Below are 23540 nucleotides of genomic sequence, written 5' to 3' on the forward strand. Positions count from 1 at the left end.
TTGGAGAATACTCCCTGTGATGATCCAGCAGAGCTAACTGCTGCCCCTGCCTCCACACCTCACATGCAACTGCCTCAGTGGTGTCTTCTGCAATTGCCCAGAAGTCAGGTCAGGAAGCCCAACAGCCGATGACATGTATCCTTCTGCTTCGGCGAGACCTCTCTTGCTTTATTTTGCATTTGTGCCTCAGTGTGAAGGAATACTTGCTGGAACTGCTCATTTAAAAATCCTTCCTCCTCCAAGAAGAGGAGATTGTGGAAGCTATTTCTGAATCCCCAAATGCCCTCCCTGAGAGCTTGACCATGTGGTTTATTTCCATTACGCTACAAAAGTGGAATGAGGAACCTATGTTTTTAAATGTAATAGCTGCTGGGTGCCATTCTTTGGAAATGAGAAATGAAAACAGCTGAATGCTGATTTATTATTTTAGTTACAAAGAAAAGACCCAACCAATGTGGTTGGAGTTCAAAAATAAAGGAGAAAAAGAAGAGGCACTAACACAGGTTTGATGATGTTTGTACCAGTTTGTTCCACAGCAACAGTGAAAGTTAGTAGTTAATTAAAATGACGTGGAGCCTGACTCCACGATTAATTAATTAAAGCAGGGCTACTCTAGTGGTGGCCAGGGAAAGAGACCTCTCTTCTTAGCACAAATGCTCCTTTGCTGGCTTGTGCGTGTCACGTGCTGTGTACCTTTCTGAACCTGGAGAGGGGCTGGCAGTGAGCCCCCAGGTGGGCAGCAGTTGGTGGCTTCCTAAAGATGGGGTGGCTCTGAGCTGATTTTGAGGTCCAGACCCACACAGAGGTTCTGAGCCCCAAGTTCTTTTAGAGATGGTAAAGATCAACAGTCCCTCCATTGTCTGCCGACAACATGCCAACTCCACTTATCTTTCACCAGCACCTCCAGAAGATTACAATCAAGTGGCTTACATCTCTGAAATCTAACTGAAGCATATCATATAAGAATATTTTTAAGGTATCTGTCCTCTTCCTTGTTCCTTTCCCTCTGTGCAATTCTTTATTGTCTGGTGGTATCTGCTAATCAGGTGAGAACATAATATTCCACAAAACTTGTGGAAATATACTTATTTGTGGAGCACCTATACTTTTGCCAGTTTTAACTGAAATTGGCCAAAAGGTTCAAAAGGAAAGTAGCTACATTAAAGAAGTATAGTAATGTATTTTTACTCTAAAATATTTTGATATTAGAGTTTTGCCACTATTTTCTTTTTTGATACCAACACTGATATTAGATGCCCCCAAAATGAACTTAATTCTTCAGAAATAATGTGTTCCTGTTCATGGTGGGTGGGGGTGGGCGGTTGAGTTAGATGATCTGTAAGGTCCCTTCCAACCCAAATGACTCTATGTTTCTATGAGTCTATAAAGCAAAGTGTCTAATACATACTGTCATGTGACCAGTCATTAAGTAACACTTGTGAAAAATCAGCACAATGCATATTGTTATAACTTTATTTCAAACTGAAATATGTTTCTGATTTTAAATTAAAGTCTGTGCATTGTTTTTGCAGGACTGTGAGCCCAAACACAACTTGCTATTGCTTTGGATTGAAGACTAGAAATGAAAATGAGTAGAAACAAGAGTGAAATTGATTAGCTTCACTGTCTAATAATAAGATTAGAAGAGTAAATGGAAAAATTATAAGTAAACAAATGACATATTCTACTTTGGTTTTGCTGTGGGCTATTTAAAGAGTTTTAGAAACAGTTCCTGAATGATTCTTGTTCACATAGTTGTGTGTGTGTGTGTGTGTGTGTGTGTGAAAGACTCATTCTACAAGGCCTCTGGTGATTGATGAGGATGCTGTAGGCAGTATGGAAAAGTACAAGATAAACCTGATGCAGTTTTATGACATTAACTTTCATATTGCATTCAGGCAACCTGGTAATTCTACTTGTACACAAAAGTGCAAAAAAGTGGTTAAAAATATCATGAAAGTTGATCTCTCCAGTGAGAAAATTCGACAATTTCAATGGTAGGCTATAAAAGGATTTATTTACCCTCAACATTAACAGAAGTTCGTTCTATTGTCCTTTGTCCCTTTTATTCTTTTATTTCTAGCTGTATGATACTCACATACTGTCTCACCAGCTATGGCAAATTAAATTACAAGAACAGGTTATATAATTATGAAAAAAAAAAAAAGAGAAAATACTGTATGGCTGAAATGAAGTTATATAAACATTGACTTTTGAAGTTTCATGACTTCTACAGATAGGTAAGTGCTACCAAAGAAGTTCAGGAAGCATAGAATCATAAAATCATGGAATTAGAGAATCATATAATAGTTTGGGTTGGAAGGGACCTTAAAGATCACCCAGTTCTAACCCTCTGCCCTGAGCAGGAACATCTCCTACTAGACAAAGGTTGCTCAAAGCCCCATCCAACATGGCCTTGAACACTTCCAGGGATGGGACATACACATCTTCTCTGGGCAACCTGTTCCAGTGCCTCACCACCCTCTGAGGGAAGAATTTCCTCCTATCATCTAATATAAACCTCCCCTCTTTTAGTTAAAAACCATTCCCCCTTGTCCTATCACTTACTCTCCCTGACAAAGAGTCCCTCCCCAGCCTTCCTGTAGGCCCCCTTTAGGTATTGGAAAGCCACTATATGGTCTCCCTGGAGCCTTCTCTTCTCCAGGCTGAACAAACCCAACTCCCTCAGCCTGTCTTCACAGGAGAAGTGCTGCAGACCCTTGATTATCTTCATGGCCCTCCTCTTGACTCATTTGTATTGGTCCTTGTCCTTCTTGTGCTGAGGCCCCCAGAGCTGACTGGAGGACTCCAGGTGGGGTCTCAGGAGAGCAGAGCAGAGGGGAAGAATCACCTCCCTGGCCCTGCTGGCCACACTGCTTTTGATGCAGCCTAGCATACAGTTGGCTTTCTGGGCTGCAAGTGCACACAGCTCATGTTGAATTTCTCATCAACCAACACCTCCAGGTCCTTCTCTTCAGAGCTGCTCTCTATCCATTTTCTGCCTGTATTTGTGCTTTGGATTGCCCTGGCCCAGATGCAGGACCTTGCACTTGGCCTTGTTGAACCTCATGAGGTTCACACAGGCCCACCTCTAAAGCCTGTCCAGGTCCCTCTGGATGGCATCCCTTCCCTCCAGTGTGTTGATCTCACCACACAACTTGGTGTCATCAGCAAACCTGCTGATGGTACACTCAATCCCACTGTCCATGTCACCAACAAAGATGTTAAATAGTGCCTGTCCCCGTATTGACCCCTGAAGAACACCACTCCTTCAAAAGAACCTGGACAGAGATGCAGTTTACTGCATTTTAAAATGCAATATTGTTACTCAGTACGTATTTAACTTCTAGAAACTTTAATTTGAAAAGTACTTAAGAGAGTTTTCCATCTAACTGTCCATAAATATCTTGAAATGTAAGAAAAAAAAATGAATATATGTGCATGTCTGAAAATATCTATTTTCAAATAAGAAACTTCCTTTCCACAAACTGATCCCAGGTGCATTCAAGTCATTGTACAGTCCTGAATACTGTCCAGAATGAGAATGTATTTACATAAACTTGGGCTAGAAAATTAATTTTGCATTACAGTACTTCATGTCAATTTCTGAATCCCTATAAATGTTTGGAAACTCCAGGGCTGAACACAGAAAGTGTAGTTTGTTCATATGAAGGAAGTTTTCCATGTTTGACTATTTTAAGAAGATTTAAGCTGATTCTGCCTAGCTTAAAAAAAAAAAAAAAAAAAAAAAAAAAAAAACATAAAAAACATCATCATCATCAACAAAAAATTTGCCTGCCCACAAATCTGCTACAAGAAATGTTCAAGCCAGTAGACTTCCCTAGTTCCAAAGTATATTCAAATAAGACATTTTATTGGCATTGTATTCTATTTTCCTGGTGATAATTAGATCCAATAAAGTACAATTTTAGCTCCTCATTGTTATAAATATATTCTATTCGTATAAAACCAGAACTTGATTACATACAAAATGAAGTGTGTGTTTAACTCAATGGAGACCTACTCTGGCGAACTCCAGAATAACTTAATGGAGTTCTACTCTGGTGGACTCCAGAAGAATCTGTATTGCAGACACCAGGAGTTTTAACTGCAGATCCACTAAAAAGCACCACAAGCTGAGATTCACATTGTCTGTGTCTTCTCTTACAACTCAGGTTGCAGTTTTATTATTTTTGTCTTCTTTTGTTCTGTGTGTAGATTTGTTAAGGAAGAAGAACCTCAGATTTTTCTTTCTGACACTTTCTAGCATACATTATCTGTTCACTCCGACACTCAGCAAAAAGTTCTGAAAGTCAGAGTGACAGCATTTTATGGTGCCCTGTAATGCCAATTATACCAAGCCATTTCCCATCAATGAATTGTATTTCAAAATTCAAAAAGCACTGTAGTTAACACAATTGCTTGCATTTGCCTGCTGTCTTTTTCCATCCACACAACTCTTGGCAGCATGCTGAGTTTTATCCTACAATGGGAGAAAGGCGCATGCTCCTTATAAGGAATCCCTAAGCTGCTACTGAATTGTGACTCAACTTACATGGCAAGAAATGAGTTTACTCTGTCACCAGATCAGAACCACACCAACATGTGCTGAGCAACACGACTGCCAGGCTTCAAAGTCTTGGGACACTTAATGAGTCACTGAGAGGTGTGGGCATTGCTCTTCACAAGAGAGTCAGCTTTGTTAAAGAATTAATAAAAAAAATATTGAGTCTTTCTCTATTTGCATAAAATCTGTCAGAAACTATTAAAATCAACTAGTGGGGTTCTTCAGGGCTCCATTTTAGGGCCAGTTCTCTTCAATGTTTTTGTAAATGACTTGGAAACAGGACTTGAGGATGATTCAAGTAAGTTTGTGGATGACACTAAATCAGGAGGAGCTGTTGACTCTGTCATGGGTAGAGAGGCCTTGCAGAGAGATCTTGGCAAATTAGAGAGCTGGACAGTTACCAGCAGTATGAAGTTCAACAAGAGCAAGTGCTGGATTCTGCACCTGGGACGGGGTAACCCCAGCAGTCACAGACTGGTGAAAAAGAGGCCGGAGAGCAGCCCCACAGAAAGGGACCTGGGGGTTCTGGTCATTGGCAACTTGAATGTGAGTCAGCAGCATGCCCTGGCAGCCAGGAGGGCCAACCACGTCTGATATGGGACAAAATCAGGCTTTCACTGAGAGTCCCAAAAACAAGAGATGGCTTTTCTTTTAGTCTTTATTTTCAAAGTGGATGAATTAAGAGTTGTGTTTTCTTATTTATTTATTTATTTATTTATTTTCAGGAGCTGACTTATATGCAAACCTGTATTTACATGTGCTTCTTCCTCTTTTTTATTTTATTTTTCCTTCAGCAATGGGGTATTCGCTCATATTGCTCAAAAAAAATAGCTTTCTGAGAATGACTATAAATATTGAAAAAACTTCTTTGTTCTTTTTAACTGATATTTAAAGAAAGAGCACGTTTCTAAACAGAATGTGTTTCTCTCAAATGCTGGGCCTACCAAAATAGGGGAAGGAAAACCATTACAAACGTATATACTTATCTTTAAACTTTAAGTACTTTACATCCTGAAAGATTCCAAAAGTAGAAGAAAAAGTGAAACACAGACTTCATAGAAATTACTTAAACAAGCAACTAACTTCTCTAGTCTTGTTCTAACTCATGAAAGTTTTGCAAATAATTCCCCCAAACCTCCTGAATAAAGAACAGACTTTGAATTTAATTTCAGCTGAAAATGACAAAGCTAACCGCAACTAGCAGAATGTTTGCAATAATTACAATGAAACGGCTTCTATCGTTTTTAGCTGTTTGAACATGAAAATAAAACAAAATCTATTTCCTTGTCTGCATTTGAACTTTAGAATTTGGAACAGAGAAGTATCAAGGAAGTAACACCAAGTCTTTTGCAAAAGTGGCAAGAATTGTAACTTGGTTTAACCAACAGACTAACTCTGAAGGGAAATTGTTAAAACAGTTATAAAGTAATGGTTCATATATAATTAGTGTTACTTTTGTCCATTATTTGGGGATGTTTAGTAAGTTTCTGTCTGTGAGTGTTTCACATACCTGTTTAATTTAGAATGTTGTAGTTATGCCTGTTAGTACAGCTTGCACGTATTTGTGTTTGATTTAGCATGGAAATGTAGAATGACAGGTGTAAACAGGATGAAGCTGTATCACAGTTCACTCTTGAAAAGTTGCCACCTATCACAGGCTGACACCATTGTACTTAAGTGTGTGAATATGCAAATGTGTGGGAAGTGTATGTGGTCATTTAGCAAAGACAAAAGGAAAGGGGAATGCTTTAATGGGGGTCAGATGCAAATCCAAAGTGCTGTTTTCGGTGCAGGTGCCTTTGAAAGGACTTGCTAAAATGAACATAGTAGCAGGAACACGGTTGAAAATAAAAAACAACCCTGAGCAGCATAGTGAAAAAAAAAAAACAAAAACAAACAAACAAACAAAAACAAACAAACCAAACCAAACCAAAGCAAAAGACATTTCATAGCAGAATGTTCTAAATTGTGATTAAATATAATGGAACACACACAAACAAATGTGTCCAGTATCGCTAGGTAAACTAGTGATGGGAGTCATAATGTAGATAATGTAGACAGGACTTCTGTAATCCCTGTCAACTAACAGCGTTCTCTTATCACTCAAGAGTTTGTAAGATTCTGAAGGTCCAACCAAACCTGACACTGTTAAAACATGGAAGCTTTACAAACCATAATATAAGTAAGTCCCATCCACTTTTTAAAAATTCTTTGAATTTACAGTGTTTCATCCACAGAGATCTCAATGAGCAGAGTCTTGGATATGCACTAACGCACAACCAACATACGACACTACTTTCCTGATCTTTTAAGTGGTCTGGATACCAGTGGTGATTATACTCTTGTGGCACCAGAACTATTTTATTTTGCCATTTGCCAGAAGTTTTCAGTGTCACGGGAGTAGGTGCTTGTGTGTTTTCAACATGACAGCCTGGAAAGAGAGAAAGGCATTAAAAATGAAAAGCAAATTATTAAAGGATGTAGTACCAAAGAGACTTCCAGTGAGATAGGGGACTAGATAGATGTACTATAAGAAATAATAGATTTTATTTCAAAATCACTGAGTGTCCTTTAAACTGCATATTTAAGGAAACGAAATATGCAAAGCAATGTACACACTGAGTTAACTTCTTGTTCTGAATTGCCTTAGATTTCCATAAGATGATGTCATATGACACAGGCAACTCTTTTTCTTCTGCTTAAAGAGTTCAAAAGAAAAACATGCCACTGTGGAGATGGCAGTGATAAGCTTGCCTTAAAGAACATTTTTTCTTTAGCAGTACCACGTGCCGTTAGCAGACAGGTAACAGTCTGCTCTGGAATTGGCCAGAGTTGTGCGTGCATCTGCTGGTGGTTTGCAGTCATCATCTATGTCAGATCAAATTGTCTTGTCAGTTCTTCCCGGTCCTTCTCTCGGTTGTCTCCTGGGAAAAGACTTCATGGTTCTTTCTTGTAGATCGAGTCCGCTGATACCATCATTTTTCCTTATCTCACCATCTCTTGAGGTCAGCAGTCAAGCTCCTTCTCTTTCTGCTTGCTCCAACAGCCAGCCTGGCTCACCCCTTTCAGTGCTCTGAATGCCGCAGGTTCACTTGGCACGGGCAGGACAACACGGCGCGCACAACAGCCATCACACAACTCACAGAAGAGCGTCCGTTATCAAAGTTAAGGGTTGTGCAATGAACCCAGACCTGGGACAGAAATAGCAGATACAAACATCGCCTGAAAAAAAAAAAAAAAAAAAAAAAAAAAAGAGGTGCACTGTTCCCGGCTAACACACACACACAGACACAGACACACACACGGCTGCCAAGGGAGCTGCTGTTTACTCCGCCTGGCCGAGGCGCGGTCAGGCGGGCTCTGCGGCTCGCCACCTCGCCTTCTTTCCCTTTTCACCTCACAGCGGCTCCCTTTGGGGACGGAGCGCGGAAACCCGACAGCACCGGGCGCCTGCCGCTCCCCGCAGGGGAGGCACAGGAGGAGAGGAGCGGAGCGGAGCGGAGCGGAGCGCGGGGGACCCCATCCCCTCAGCGCCCCCCCGCCGCCCCCCAGGCGGAGGCTGACTGACAACGGCCGCGCAACGGCCGCGGGGCGAGTAACGGCCGGCGGCGGCCCCGCCCCGTCGCCTAGCAGCTGCGTGATGACGCAGGCGGCGGGAGCCCCGCGGCCCGGCCCCTGCCCGCTGCTGGGAAGGGGGGTGAGGGAAGGGAAGGGAAGGGAAGCGGCGGGGGGGGGGGGGAGGGAGGAGGGGAGAGGAGAGGAGAGGCGGGGCGGCCGCGCGGAGGCAGCGGGCAGAGCGCGGCTGGGCTCGGCTGGGCTCGGCTCGGCACCGCGCCGCGCCGCCGCCTCCCCCGGCGCCGTGCATGGAGAGCGAGCAGCGGGCGCTGAGGGGCCAAGCCGCCTGCGTGCGCCGCGCCGCCCCGCCCCGCCGAGCCTCCGCCGGGTGAGTGCGGGCGGCGGCGGGTGCCCGCTGGCCGCGGCGGAGGGGGCGGGTGGCGGGCGGGTGGCCGGGGCGGCGGCGGGTAGGCGGCGGGTAGGCCGTACCTGCGGCGGGGGCACGGCCTCGCCTGCGGGGCGGCGGCGGGGGGACGGAGAGAGGGAGGCAGCGGGCAGCCGGCCCCGGCCCCGTCCCGGTCCCGGACCCCGTCCGGCAGCCGCACCTTGTGGCAGCGCTGCCCCGGGGTGCGCGCGGCGCTGCGCGGAAATGCTGGCGTGTCGGTGAACTTGGTTAACTTCCCTCGGGTGAGCGGGGATCGTTAAGTGACGAACTGCAGGTCAAAACTTCCCCTTCCTTTTTCTTCCTTTTTTTTTTTTTTTTTTTTAATTTAGTTTTTATATATATTTTTTTTAAGGGGGGTGGGGGATGATGTCTGGTGTCAACCTAATGGGCTCCGTCTTCGAATTTCCTTTCCGCACCTCTCCTGTGAGAGGGGAGAAAATAACACCTTGCTTTGGGCTCCCGTAAAATCCCTGCGTTCGGAGGGATGCGGGCTGTGCTTCCTGGTTGTTTGACAGAGGAAAACATAACTGGGAAGGCCACTTAAAGTCTCAAGTGCGATTGTGCAGGTAAGACTAGCTGGTTACTCGCCCGCGTTTCTGACATCTTAGCCCCGTACAGCTCCCCAGTTTAACATCTAGCTCTCCTTTGTTTCTGACGTTAGTCAACGTTAATGCAGTTCAGGTGAGAGAAGTATTTCTGAATTGTGTGTTTTATAGAAAATCAATATTGACAAGAGATTGTAGAGAGGTTATGCTCACTGTGGAACGGTAGCTTGGACTGATTATGTGGATTCATTTTATTTCCTTGTCCTGTTCGCTCTTACCCATAATTGATACGGGGTTAACACGGTAGTGATATTCTTCTTCAAAGGTGCCTGGTTTTGTTCCCTGACTAGAGTCGGTGACATGGTAGTTTGAAGACTCAGTGATGGCCACCTTCTTCCTACTGTCTTCTGCTTTGAAGACAGTGAGTCCCCAGTGACTTCAGAGGTGTAAATAAATAATTTGATACTCAGTAACTGTAATATTATGGTATTAAGTGGTAGTGGCTGTAAGCGTGCTTTCCAGAGAAGCTTTAAATCTGAACCATTTACAGGAGCTCTTTCGTTTTCGTAAATGTCGATGACAACAACACAGGGAAGTAGTGTTTGCTTCTGGAGGGGAAATTTTAATGAGCAACAAGTTTACAGAAGGTGGAAGATGGCTCAACACCCTTGTTGACTGGAATCAGATTGACTAGAACTGCAGAATGGAAAATGAAAGGAGACTGCTGCTTCTCACGTGTAACTGTTAGGAGTGGCGATTGGCCTAATAAAATAACCACTTCCAAACTGTGTGGAGCTGGTGTTGTGCATGACCAGGAGTATGCCTAAAAGTGAAGGTCGCTGCCATCTTGTACTAGCAGTGGCATCCTCTTTCTGAAATTGTAGGAGCAGCAGTTACTGAACAGAGCTGTAACTTTTGACATTGGTCTCTTTATCTCAGTTCTGGGGCATTTTTCCTGTATGACTTAAAGTAAACAAAAAGCTTGGAGAAAATGTTTGCAGTAACAGGAAATGTTCGAGTATCTTGGCTGAAAGAACCTCAAGAGGGGAAATAAACACGATTCACATATATGCTAACATTAAACAAATGCGTGAGTTACATCGTGTAACATGTACCTAAAAGGGAACTACTATCAGAGGTTATGAAACTTACATTAAAAAGCAGGGTAAAATAATTACTCAACTAAAATGTATTTGTAGCAATGAGATTTTGGAAAAAGAACAACTGATACTGAATAAGGCAATCAAAACCTAATGGCTTTTTAAAATAAAAATAACTGCAGCTTTGAGTGGGAGGTTGAACTAGATGAGACCTCGTGAGGTACCTTTCAACCTGAATTATCCTGTGCTAGTGGTACTGTGCTATTACAAGTTAGCATTTCTGTTATAAGCATCCTTCTGTCGCCCCATTCTTTTCACCAAGGCTTGCATGCAAACATTAGCACTATTATTAGGCAATACACAGTTATACTTTTTCCATTTAACTTAATGGAGCTGCTATTTCAAAGCATCTGACCCTGGCTATGCACTGATTTCAGTGGGTTCTGTATGAATTCATGTGTCCACCCACAGGGTTCTCAGCATGAGCCCAGTGAGATGACTAATATGAGTAAGACTAGCAAGATCTGAGTCAACATTTGAGCTCAGGCTTGTATTTGTATTTCACTAACTTGTTTCAGATGTGACTTCTATATCAGAAGATAAATAATCAGCTTTCTTGAATTTCTGGATATGAGATTTTGCAAACTATTCCATATGGTAGAGCTTTTTGGAGACTTGAAAAGCAAAGCGAAAACATACGTGCGCTACAAAGTTTCCTCATAGTAGTTCCCCTGGAAGAACTGTAGTCAGTTATTTGGTACATGCACAGACGTGCTTTTTGGCTGTATTGCTAAGTTGATCTACACAGTTCATGATGTCTGTCACTTGGGTGACCATCGGAATATAGTGACAGCTACAGGACTCGAATGTAAGGTATCTTGGTGCTGTCATTTGTAACTTGTCCGATGCTGGAAGAAAAAAGCTGATTCCTCACTCCATAGCCAACTCTCTCGTTATACAGTACTGAACACAGAGAGATCTGATTGAAATTGAAAAAAATAGAATCCCCTTGTGTTACCGTGGATATTGAGTACAGCTGATTTGATCTTTAGAAGTAATTTCTAACTTCTGTCTTGTTGACCTGTACTGGAAAGCAATTTTCTTTGGTGGAAAGTGTAGGTAGTTTTTGAGTACACAAGTAGAATGACCTGCCAGGAAGGTATTTGTCTCTATATTTTTGGTTATGCAGTCATTCTATCAAACATTCAAATGTAACTATTTAAATTGGACTTGTAGGGAAAAAAAAATCCTGAAGGGTGCAGCCTAACTATAGGTATTTTCTTTTAAACCAGTAAAGATGTTGCCCTTTTATGAAATGAGTTGTCTCTGCATCTTTGTCTTTGTGACAGTGACTTCCACAGTATTATTACACAGTTTCTTTTGTTCTTAATAGATCACTTTTTAATCACAGTTGAACATGCTCTTGTGTTAGGAAGACAGGCATTAGTATTCAGTGTTTTGATTTTTTCCATACCTCTGTCCCTTCTTCTGCACTTCCTTCTGTATTTTTTCTAGAATCATTAGCATTTGTCCATAGATTAAATAAATCTGTGTTGCTTTTCTATGAATTGAGTCTGTTTTTCTGTTTTTTGTAATGTCACAAAAGACAAGATGCCAGATGAAACTAGAATGTTTTTGATCCCATTCTTCGTTCATTGGAACACTTTGTTTCTTGCCTTGCATGTGCCTGTATTTAGCAGAAAGTGTTGAACTGCACATCCTGCTGCATGGTTATTTTAACTGCTTACTTAAAATGCAATGCCATGTGGGAATAACTGCACAATATTCTTTTAGGAGTTTAATGGTTTGTATTTGTTTACATAAAATGTTAATCTGTCTTCTGTTCTTCATTTGGCTAGCTCTCAATTTTGTTAAGAGAAGACCAGGATCAAGATATTCTAAGTTGACCAGTTATTACCGCTGCTGTTCAGTACTTATGTGAAAGGTGAAAAGTATAATCAGTGCTAGGCTCGGGAAATAAAACTGGAGGTTTTTACAGCCTTAAGAAACTAGAAATTGGTTACTTAGGCTGGAACTCTGAAAGCGTTTATATGTTTGCGTGCCTGTGTATAGGATGGCACTTCTTGCTTTGTGTGCATACCCGCGTAGAACTTGTTCTGGTATGTATTGTGGTTCGTAAGCTATGTGTTCTTCTTGATGTGAAATTTGTATTGACAATCTGGTTGAGCTAGCTTAGCTGAATTTTTATCAGTTTGCTCATGTGCTCAAAGGGTTGCAATAGATTTCAGGGTTTACGAATGTATTTTAGAAGTGTCTTAACGATTATATATGTTCAAAGTGATGCAATTAAAGTTACTTGCATATATAAAATACAAATCAGAAAATGGTTCTTTGACTTTATTGGTCCTAAAGATTTATTTTTATAGTATTTAGTAAGAATAATTAGGAAATCAGTTTAAATCAATTAGTGGGACTTTATTTCTGCAGTCAGCCTGTCTTTGAAAAACAGTATGAAAAAAAGACATTTCTTGTTTTTTAATATTTTATAAGAATCATGTTAACATTTCTTAGTTCTAACATTGACATTTTGCATGTATGAAATAAATTGATCTTTAATGAAACCTAATATGCTTTAAATGAATATCTTCAGTCTTTGTTCTCCATTAATCTTTGTCAACGGCTAAGAGCTTCTTAGTTACGAGCAAAATGTTCGTAATTCTTTAGCGTGTTGTGCTGCTCCTTGTGTTTCCAGAACTGTAAGGTATTTTTAAAACAAGAAAAAATCTTTTTACTTTTAAATATCTAATCTTGATACATAAAAATATACAGTAAATTTTTTACCTTTAGTTTTCAAGCAGTCCTTGGAGGCCTCAGTTGTTCAAGTGTATTTAGATTGGGAGCCCTGTTGACTTCAATATGAAATTACGGGATTGCTTTCATGGACTCAGTTATAGAAACAGGGTCGCAGGTGGTGTCTGAGTTTCTCCGAGTATATCGGTAAAACTTGACTACAAGCCTAACACAAGAACATTTAAAGACTAAGGCTATTGGGGGGGGAAGAAAAACAAAACAAAACAAAAAAAACTATTCCTGATGAAAGAGGGTTTTTTTGTCTGTTTTTTAAAGATGCTTTGGAAAGCTCTAATGATAGTCAGATAACATAGGAAGCTTTGTTGTGTTATAAAGACAAAAGGCTCTTAACAATACAGCCTTCAAGTGAGGGCTTATGTTGGAGAATGATGTTCAGAAAACATAAAATTAAGTCTGCTATGTGTGGTATAGTTGGTGTACTGTTTATGACATTAGAGAGTATACGCCAGCAAAGATCCTTTCTTTTGCAGCATTTCTCAGTTGTGAAGAATTCAGACATGCTGTGATGTTTAGGTCTGGTTCTACAAAATGTAGCAGTACTGTTTGTTTCTTATGTTACGTTTGTTCATAAACTGAATAGAATATAGTTGCAAGGGACAGTAATACCCAGCTCTCTGCATGTTTCTCTGCTTGCTGAAATGTAGAGGGGAAATAAAGCCACTTACATGTTTGTTATATCCCATCTGTATGAAGGAGTACTCCCATGTGCTGGGAAACCTGGAGTTGAAGCCAAATAGCAACTGGTCTCTATGAGCTGACATTCCCACATGGAGAAGCAGAATCAAAAACAGTATTATTCCAATCATACAAAGGTAAAGAAGGCAAAACATTGCTCCCCTCTGTAAATGGGATAGTAAAAGGAGCTGAATGAAGTGAAAGCTTTTAAAAACCCTCTTCTTGTAGCTGAAAGAATCAAAATTGGACACAAAGCCAAACTACTTCAATTTTATTGGCTGTCGAGTGAAGGCTGCCAAGAAGATACACGCACTTGAAAGCTTGACTGTTTTTCAACATTATCATCAAACTGCTAAAGAAAGATACTTTCTCTCGCAATGAAATGTACCTCACATGGAGAGAAGTACTTCTTTTACAGACTGACTTTGGAAATTATAGCTGGCATCTCTGGCCTTATTTCTGACACTATTTTGACATACTTTGTAGTACTGTCGGCACAGCTTCTGTCTTTGGATTATTTCTGAACCATTAGAAATTCTACTATAGAACATATTACAGTCATGTCATAATATAGTCACAGAAATGTGTGCAGCTTTTGTTGTCATGTACAGTCAGATTTAATCCAGCTTTACAGGACTGTACTTTGCAGAGTCTAAGATCGCTGGTGTGAAATTTAGATACCTACACTTGTGACTTGAGATCAGTGTTAATTATGCAGTTTTTAAGCAACTGATTTAATTTATTAGATTGACGAATCTTCTGCTATGCAAGTTTTTCTGATTTCTGCACTAAGTAAACAGTGACTTTTTTTTTTTTTTTTTTTTCCCTAATATGATACCTTGAAGTTTTGCCCTTTGGAGCGATAGGAAGCAGACTACCTGCTTAGCCAAGGGATAGGAGAGTTTTTAATGCTGAGAAAAATGGATGGGAATCTGAGCAGACAAAGTGAATTTTGGCCTTTCTGTCAGAAGTTATACACCAAGAAATCCCAGAGACCTAACAGAAAGCTAGAGGTTGGAGTTTCTTGATGTTTTAAGTGTATGCCACACAAGACGTTTCTTTCCTCAGCCTCTCATAAACTCTGGAATTTACTGCTCCATCAGCTTTGTAAACACAACAGCTCTTTGTAGGGCTGTGCTGTAAACTGTATCACAACTGTGACCTACGTTTAAAACTTTTTTTTTCCTCTTTGAAACAAGTGGCAAGAGGAAAGGGGAATGGACAGGGTAACTTCTTAAGCTGGTTTACAGTGCCAGAGAAAACGTTGTGCAACCACATCCTGGATAACCCCAAAGATGAACTGAGCTACAAAAGAAAGTTTGGGTTCCCAGTGGAATCTGAGGACATGGGATTGCACAAGACACAGATGCTCAGCTGTGGGCAATAAAGTATGTGTCAGTCCAACAGCTGGCTTCCAAAAGGTTGAGACTTTGGAACTATTCTAACAACTGTGTAAATAGGTGCATAGTTATCTTTTAATTGCTCTACAGCTGTGCCTTCATAAACCTTTGCAACTATGTTGTCTATCAGGGATTTTATGATTAAATATTTCTGGTTGCTTTTATCTTAACTTGGCTTCAATTAAAGGTGATTTCAAGGTAGCTAGCTACAATTAGGATGTTCTGTTTGAAAAAGTACTTTGATCCCTAAAACTGGAGACTGGCACACTAAAAGTGTTCCGGATGTTGAAAGAATAGTGAAGTTGCACCGAATTCTGATGAACGTTTTGAGAGCATGCTTGCCGAAATTGCATAGAACCGTGTTTTACTGAAGTTTGGGATGATGAGAAAGTGAAACTGTTGCTAGAACTCATGGGCCGGAGCAAGGTGGGTGTAAAAAACGAGGTAGGATCTTCACTTTTCATTGTTACACATTTGCAGACCTAAAAGCAGTGTGATGAAGTAGACTCAGACCACAGCATAGAACAGATAAACCAGGAGGATTGCTTGGTTGAGGTTGATGCGATTACATCGGTATAAGTGAGAGCCATATCAATTAGAAACTATTTCTGCAATGTAGTTGCATGTGTGATTGTAACACATGTGGATTAAGGTAAAACAAGCTCATATTTCAGCAGCTGGAAGCTGGAGGGATTGTGCAGGACACTGCCAATTTCATGTTGTTTTTGCTACCCAAGCTGGTTCTGGCACATTAATGGTGTTTACAAGGGTATCTGTAGGCTGCAGCAGACTTAAACCATACCGTAATTTTCTCGGGTTTTGGTACTTTTCCAAGTCTGTCTTTCTAGAGCTCACCATTTGCTTAGACTGATAGCTTATCAATATTTTTGTCTGTGGACTCAAAAGACTGAGTCCTAACCTAACATTATAACATAAGGGATTTTATTTGTTTACTCATTTTGTAAAAACTCAGTTGTTTATACGTCGGTTTTATAGTGGTTCTGTGAGTTTTGACACTTTTTTGGAGCACTTGTGAGATTTTTTTTTTGATAAGTTGTTAATGCAGAATGCTTTGTCTTAAGATACTATGTTGTGATCCGAAGACTGAGCCTGCTGGTGAAATGGCATTTCTTACTGTCAGATTATTTTTTTTTTTTTTTTGTCGTTACCTGATGTTACAGCAAGTTTGTGACATGTCATGATATGCTAGGATGTGGCAACTGCAGAAGTGTTATCAGCTACTTGTTTTCAAATATTTATTCCACGTTGTTTGAAAGGATATCTGCAAATAGCCGCATTTCAGTGTCGTCTGTCTAGTTTCTTACTGGAAAGCAGCCGTGTGGGCTGCTCTGTGCGACTTCTGTGAAATATCTTTGAGCAGCTCTATATTTAGATTACTTGAAACTCTTTCAGGAAATATGGAAAAGCTTTACTTTTAAATTGGTGCTTTGTGTTAATATGTCAAATTACTTTTCTCCTTCCTCCCTGTATGAAATCTGTCTTGGCTATGAAACCCAGTATTGTTTTGACATGCCACAAAGGTGAAGTGTTGTGAAGCTGAAGTGTTTCAGACTGAGAACGCCTAAGGGGAAGGGACCTTCAGTGCCCTTTGTCATACAAACAGATTTAATCTATTTAACAGTAGGTTAAATACGTGCAGAGCCAGGAAAAGTGGCCGACTCATTTCACCTGAAGTAGATGAACAGAAGGAAAACAAGAACGTGTCATTCCTGCTGTTGGGGGGACAAACAGTTAATACGGATGAACAGGATTTCCTTAAATTACTGTTGTAGAAACTGCCTCTGAATGGCTTTCCTTAAAGCGATTCTGCTGACACCTAACTTTAATCAAATAATGTAACTTTTGGTTAAACAAAGGTACTGTATTCATAGAATCATGGAATAATGGACTGTGGAGTGGACCTCACAAGATTTCTGTTCCAAGCTCCTGTCCAGAGCAGCATCGGTAATGGGGAGCTGCATCCAGTCAGGTCGTGAAAACCTCAAGGCCAGGGACAGCACATCCTCTCTGCGTCTCAGCTACACTGGTGGGCTGCCCACAGGATGACACACTTTCTCCTTGGGTCCTGTCTGAGTCTCCTGTGTTTCAACTTACGCTTCTTGCCTCTTGTCCAGTGAAGAGCCAGGCTCTATCTTCCCACTAACCTCCTTGTAGGTACTGGGGGCTGCTGGTAGGTCCTCTGAAGTTGCCTTTTCTCTGAGTTGAACAAGTCCAGCTCCCCATGTCTGTCTGTCCTCATGTGACCATGTGAGCTCACTCTATCCAGGTCCCCAGTGTTTTTTCTGTACTGGGGAGATGGGTTGAGACAGAGACCAAGCACATGAGCTTTAAATTCAGATAAGATATGAATATTGTTCAAGTTTTAGAGAAAGCCAAGACGGTATGAAGTCAAGGACTCTTTGCCTTTGACAACCAAAGGCAAACACTTTACTTGCCCCATTTATGTGTAAACAAACAAAAAAAGAGCAAGCAACAACAACAACAAAATAAGATGATGAAATGTATTCATTTTAAGCCCTTAAAGGACATTGTCACCAGAAACAATCTGTTCAGTTCAAATAAGTGTAGTGTTTCCTCTCTGTAATAAACTGCTCAGTTTGAAGTGTAAAATGTGTTCTGATAACTGTATTTGGTTATGTGTCATTTCTTTAAGTGTCGTATTTCAAGTCAACTTTAAAATGTCTTTTTATGTGTTTTTGTTATATTTCAATTTTCCAAATGTAGATTGCCAGACATGTTTAAAAACATTGTCTTGAAAATCATAGACAACATACTTGTGAGCATAATGTAATTAAACACCCAAGTCTAGATTGAACAGAGTACATTGCATTTTTGCGTGAGAAGCAATGGCACGCAGCGTGTCTTCTTTAACTAAAAAAAAAAAAAAAAAAAGATAAATCAAGTTTAATGCTAAGAAGTATTATTTGACTGGGTCAGTGATTAAATGTGGTTAACTGCAGAACAACAGCTTAAAAATCACAAATGCAAACCAAAAATGATTTATAACAAATGTTCCCTCCAATTTTAATCATAACTTAGGCAATTTTAAATTAATTTCAATAAATCAATCTGTCTTGCCCTGAGACTGTTGAATACTTAATTGTACAGAGTTTATACAGTTGTGTGTATATTTATAGTTGATTTATTTGTTTTTTAAATTCTCTTTGGTTCTCTAAGATTCATGGACTGTTAGGCCAACTGGAACTTTTGGAGTCTTACAATCTTGTGGTTTTGTCAAGTCATCAGACTTCAACCACTTTAGATAAATATGCCCTCTTTTCTGGGATGTTATCTAGAGTTAGTTACAGGGGTATTACAGTGGGAGATGGTTCTTTCACCACTCTGAATTCTTGGTTATGAATTCACAAATCAAGTTAGTTTTAATATTTCTATTTCTTAACAGTAGCCCTGTCACCTAGTTTGTACTAGTAAATGAGAAATGAGTTAATTGTGGAATGTCATCTTCTCCCCTCAAGGAACCTAAATGGATGATAAACCAATATTCCCTTTTATGTATCATTTAATGACTTTATTATCTTTGTTTAGTAAGAGGTTGTACCATTGATATTATGTATTCCTGAAGTTTTTGTTTCTCAGGGACTTAACTGTTGTACTTGAGAAACATGTTATGTATGTGAAACACCTACCTTCTGTTTCCATATCTTTATTTTGTATTGCTTTTAAAATACCATGTTGCTGCACTTACTTTTTTGTTAAATTAAGATGAGATAAAGTACTAAGTTATTTTTTTTAACTATTTAACATTAGTAAAAAGGAGGAAACAATATAAGAAATCCTAAATTTAATTGTTAAGCCAAATGCCTTTTTAAATTCTTTTCATTTGATAAATAAACCCATTTGGAAGCAGTAAGCATGCATGTATTACCTCTGTGGTGTTGTTAGATGAAACCATGTTTCCTTATTTCCAGTTAAAGCAAATACAGATTCTCATCTAACTGTTAACTTATTGTAAACCATTACAACAACTTAGAACAACAAACCTGTAGTTTGGTACAGTGTCTTTTTAATCCTGTCATCATTTCCAGTTACTAAGTTTGCCTCTAGAGAAAGAAACAAGGCAAACAAAACATGGACAACCTTCTGCTGTCAGGAGAATAAGACAGCAAGTCATCCTTCCTGATAACACATTAAAGAGAAGAAAGAAATATTAAAGGGACAAGAAAACAAAAAAATTCAGGGCAAAACCAAGATAGAGCAACAGAGTTAAATGGACTTGTATACTCATTTAGTAAGCTTGCATAGCAGATTTTTTTTTTAAAAGCACTTAAAAATTATAGAGGCATTCTGATATGAACGGTATTGCACCGTACACAGTAACTGTATTGATCTGACAAATTTAAAAAAATTTTCAGTCAAAGACACTGTGGGGAGGACATAACATCTCTTTTCTTATTCTAAGTGGCTATGTGTCCTGTGCTATGTAAAAAGGAATTGTCCTTCTTTCCCACAACAGTAAAGATATTGCTGCTGTCTTTCCTTGCAGTAGTGAAGCAGCAGGTGAGTTTACAGGCAGAAGCAGGAACTCAGTAGGATTCTGGAAGCAAAATGGTTTAAAGCAAGGAGGGAGCAAGTATGTAAACAGCTTCATCCTTTTATCCCTCCAGGTACCTCCCTGCCTTTTGCCTTTTTACTGCATCTCTACTCTTTCACAACTTTTTTTTTTTTTCCTGTTGTATTCATTGGCTTCTTTCCTACTGTGGGTTGCTTTGTCGTGTTCTTGTTCCTCCTTCTCCTCCTGTTAATAAAAGAGCCATTAGCTGCCAAGTTGTTCCTGGAGTCAAGTAGTTTTTAAGACACCTTTCTGATTTCAATAGCAGTCTGACCTACTTGGAACCAAACTTCAGGGCCAAGTGTTTAGACTTTCAGTTTACCATGGTGATACAGCCTTTTGTCCTTTTGGATCCATCATCTTCAGATTTACAGCATCTACCATTTGGGACAGAATACTTCTCCTAGGTCCAACTCACCAGTCAACTGTGAGCCCATTTGAATGAGAAAATAGAAAAAAAATTAACCCAGAAGAACAGTTGCATAAAAGAAATGCTAAGATCAGATGCTACATGCCATATACTGTTTAGCCCAGCTTATAACTATATTGAAACTGTCTAGGTAGTTGAAAAGTTGATTTGCAATTGGAGGAGAACTCTTGATGGTTTTGGAGGGAGCTAACTTTGATTTGTTAGTAGAAGAAAAAAATTGTGAAAAATAGTTTGTGAGGAGACTTGATACTGTAGTCTCAGGAGGGAAGGGTGTGGTATTGTAATTAGAATTAGAATTTAAAGTGAAGATGAGAAGAATGAATTTTTCTTGGAAGGAAGCAAGACTGGCAGGTGACTTGGCAGTAGACTGGAAGAGAATTTATGTTTAGTTTGAAATGGAGGGGATGATGGAAGGAAAAGCCAAAACGTATTATGTATAAGAAAAACATGAGAAATGGGTACAAGGAAGTGTGGGTGGATGAGTGGTTTTTTATTGGAAATGCAGACAGGGCAAGTCCTTGTATGGGTTGTTTTAATCTTGAGTTTTTGTGTACAAGTTTAATTATTCTAGAGGTTATTATAGCTGTTGGAAAAATATTGTGTAATTTCAAATTTCAGCAGGGTTGATAACGGAGAACATAGGAGTTGCATTCTGATAAGAATTTGGAAATTTTCTTTTGTAACTTCAGTAGAGACAGTTGATCTGGAAAAACATACTGGTAGTGTTTGGGGGCTGCTGTTCATTATGAGTGTCATGTGTGCTTTTGATTCATGATGGTTGAGGGCAAGACTGGCCATTTTTGAGCATTAAAAAATCATAGTTTAAATTAAAATTATCTCTAAAAAGAGCTAGAATTAAATCTTTCAGCAAATGCAGTTTCTGGCATGCATGTATGCATCCCTTGCTTATTTTCCACCAGTGGCTTTTTATTTTCGTAACTATGAAATGAGCAGAAACATTTCAGATTACAGTCCTTTCCTTATTTAGACCATGGGATGGAATAAAGTAGTAGTTCAACAAACCTTTTTGTTTTCTCACATCTCTGTTCTACTGTCATAGATTTTGTACAGCTTGAGTTTTTGCAATCATAATTTGTTATCTCTCCTTTCCTGTTTGTTCCTACATATTTCCTTTGCTTTTATCTTCGTAGTGGGTGAGGTCCTTTTGGAGGCATAAATATCACATCAGCATGAATGGTGGGTTATGAATTGCTACAGAACAGTAAAACTTTTAAAGTTACTTAAGCAGTCCTATACTCAGAAATACATAATTACACACGCAATGTTTACAGCAAAATACTATGCAGTTTGGAATTTATGAGAGAGGATCTCTAGTGTAGTGCCATTGCATGCATAAATATAAATATTTTTATGTTATATTTAAAACTTATATTTATGTTATATTTAAAACATATCTCTGGTTTATGGAACATGGGTGTAATCTGAATCAGATTAGATGTTAGAGAATTTGACATGCCTTCAAAATCTGGACAAAGCATTGAAAATGTTATTACTAATGTTACTGCTTTTGCTAGTTTCAAAACATCTGAAAAGTATTCTTGGTGTTTAGCGAATAGATCATTAAGATACTAGTTGGACTAGTTCACACAAAGCCTGGCTTTAGCAAATCTCATTATATGATTACAGCCATATTTAAAGTGTTAAATGGTGTCTACAGGCATTGAAAGAAATGGCAGGTCAGCTGTGGATTACACAGTCTGTGTGGGAGTGTCAGTTTGCTCATTTGCCTATCTTTTCATTTTTGCCTTTGTAATGTGGAAATCGTGGCTCAGTAAAGAACTCCAGTCATCTTATTTGCTGTCAAGATTACTACAATAATTAGCCTGTTTCCTTGGAACAAATGTATGATATCTAGACTCAATAACAGTAATGCATCATTTGAGATCTGCAATCTGTTCTTTTCACATGGAAAGTAGCAGATTTAAAAAAAAAAAAAGACTTTTTTTGTGTTTCCATAACTCACTTATATTGGTGTAATGAATAAAAGTAACACTAATCTAAACTAGATCATGGTTTGATTTGAAATGATTTGCAGTACAGCAGCAAGAAAAATCTGGCAACACTATCTTTAATGGTAACATAACACTAATTTACTAGAACCCTTTCATATTAATATTTCTAGGGTTTTATGGGGAAACAACGTAGAAATTTATGTAGAAACCAGTCTGACTGGATACTGTCTGGAGATAATCTTCTGAAGTTCTGTGGTCACACATAAGTAGTCTGATCAATAATTCACGCTTCTAATTGATTATTTCTAATTACTGACTTGACAACCATTATACAAGAAGACATTGAAGATTATCAACTCCAAAAGCAACTTCTTGTTCTTGAGTGATAACAAAATGAAGTACTAGGGAAAACTGGCTTTTTCTTTGTCTTCTACAGAAGGGAGGAAAAAAAAACTTTAAAAGATGAGAATGGATTCCTCTGAGGAATCCTGATGTTAAAAAGGGAGTGGAAAGGAGAGGAGAAATGGAGACTACCCAAAATAAACAGAAAGGCCATTTAAAGTGGAGAATGTTACAGAATAGAGCAGGGATGGAACAAGACAAGGAGTAATGGCCACGAGATAGAGCACAGGAAGTTCTGCACCAACATGCGAAAGAACTTCTTCACGGTGAGGGTGATGGAGCACTGGGACAGGGAGGTTGTGGAGTCTCCTTCTCTGGAGGTGTTCAAGGCCCATCTGGACGCCTACCTGGGCAGCCTGCTCTAAGGAACCTGCTTTGGCAGGGGGGTTGGACCTGATGATCTTTCGAGGTTCCTTGTAACCCCTACAGTTCTGTGATTCTGTGAAAGGGGAAAGGACAGAAGAGGGGGTGTATGTTCTTTTCTTTCTATGTCTGCTCTCTTTTTGTTCTGCTTTTTGGGGTGGGAAGTGAATCATGTTGTAGAGAAGAGAAGGGAAGAATATAAAACCAGAGGAAAAGGTTGAAAGGGATCTAGCTGCCAATGTAATTATAGTACTGCTGGACTGGAGTCTCGACTTGAGAATTATTGTGAGGCTTTGCAAGCCAGGTATAGGCAATATATCTGCAGGCAATGTATTCCTTTGGTGGTAAAGAGAGAAATAGTCACTTAACACAAAACTGGGAGGAGTGGCTGATATACCAGAGGGGCCTGGACAGGCTGGAGGACCCAAGCACCAGTACAGGCTGGGGGCTGACCTGCTGGAGAGCAGCTCTGTGGAGAGAGACCTGGGAGTCCTGGTGGACAGCAGGCTGACCATGAGCCAGCACTGTGCCTTGTGGACAAGAAGGCCAATGGGATCTCGGGGTGCATTAGGAAGAGTATTACCAGCAGGTCAAGGGAGGTGATCCTCCTCCTCTACTCAGCCCTGGCAAGGCCACACCTGGAGTCCTGTGTCCAGTTTTCA

The 23540-nt window shown here is 39.9% G+C and overlaps 1 protein-coding gene across 2 annotated transcripts in view; it reads left to right on the forward strand.

Annotated features, from left to right (window-relative positions):
• Positions 1-8346: 8346 nt before the first annotated feature.
• JAK2 (Janus kinase 2) overlaps positions 8347-23540 on the forward strand; it is a 92392-nt gene continuing 77198 nt past the window's right edge. For both annotated transcript variants that reach the window (XM_084305493.1, XM_084305499.1), the window contains exon 1: positions 8347-8510. The gene's annotated coding sequence lies outside the window, so the exon portion shown is untranslated. The remainder of the gene's footprint in view (positions 8511-23540) is intronic.

Source organism: Netta rufina (assembly GCF_964035555.1).
Source record: "Netta rufina genome assembly, chromosome: Z".
NCBI classification, from domain to species: Eukaryota; Metazoa; Chordata; class Aves; order Anseriformes; family Anatidae; genus Netta; species Netta rufina.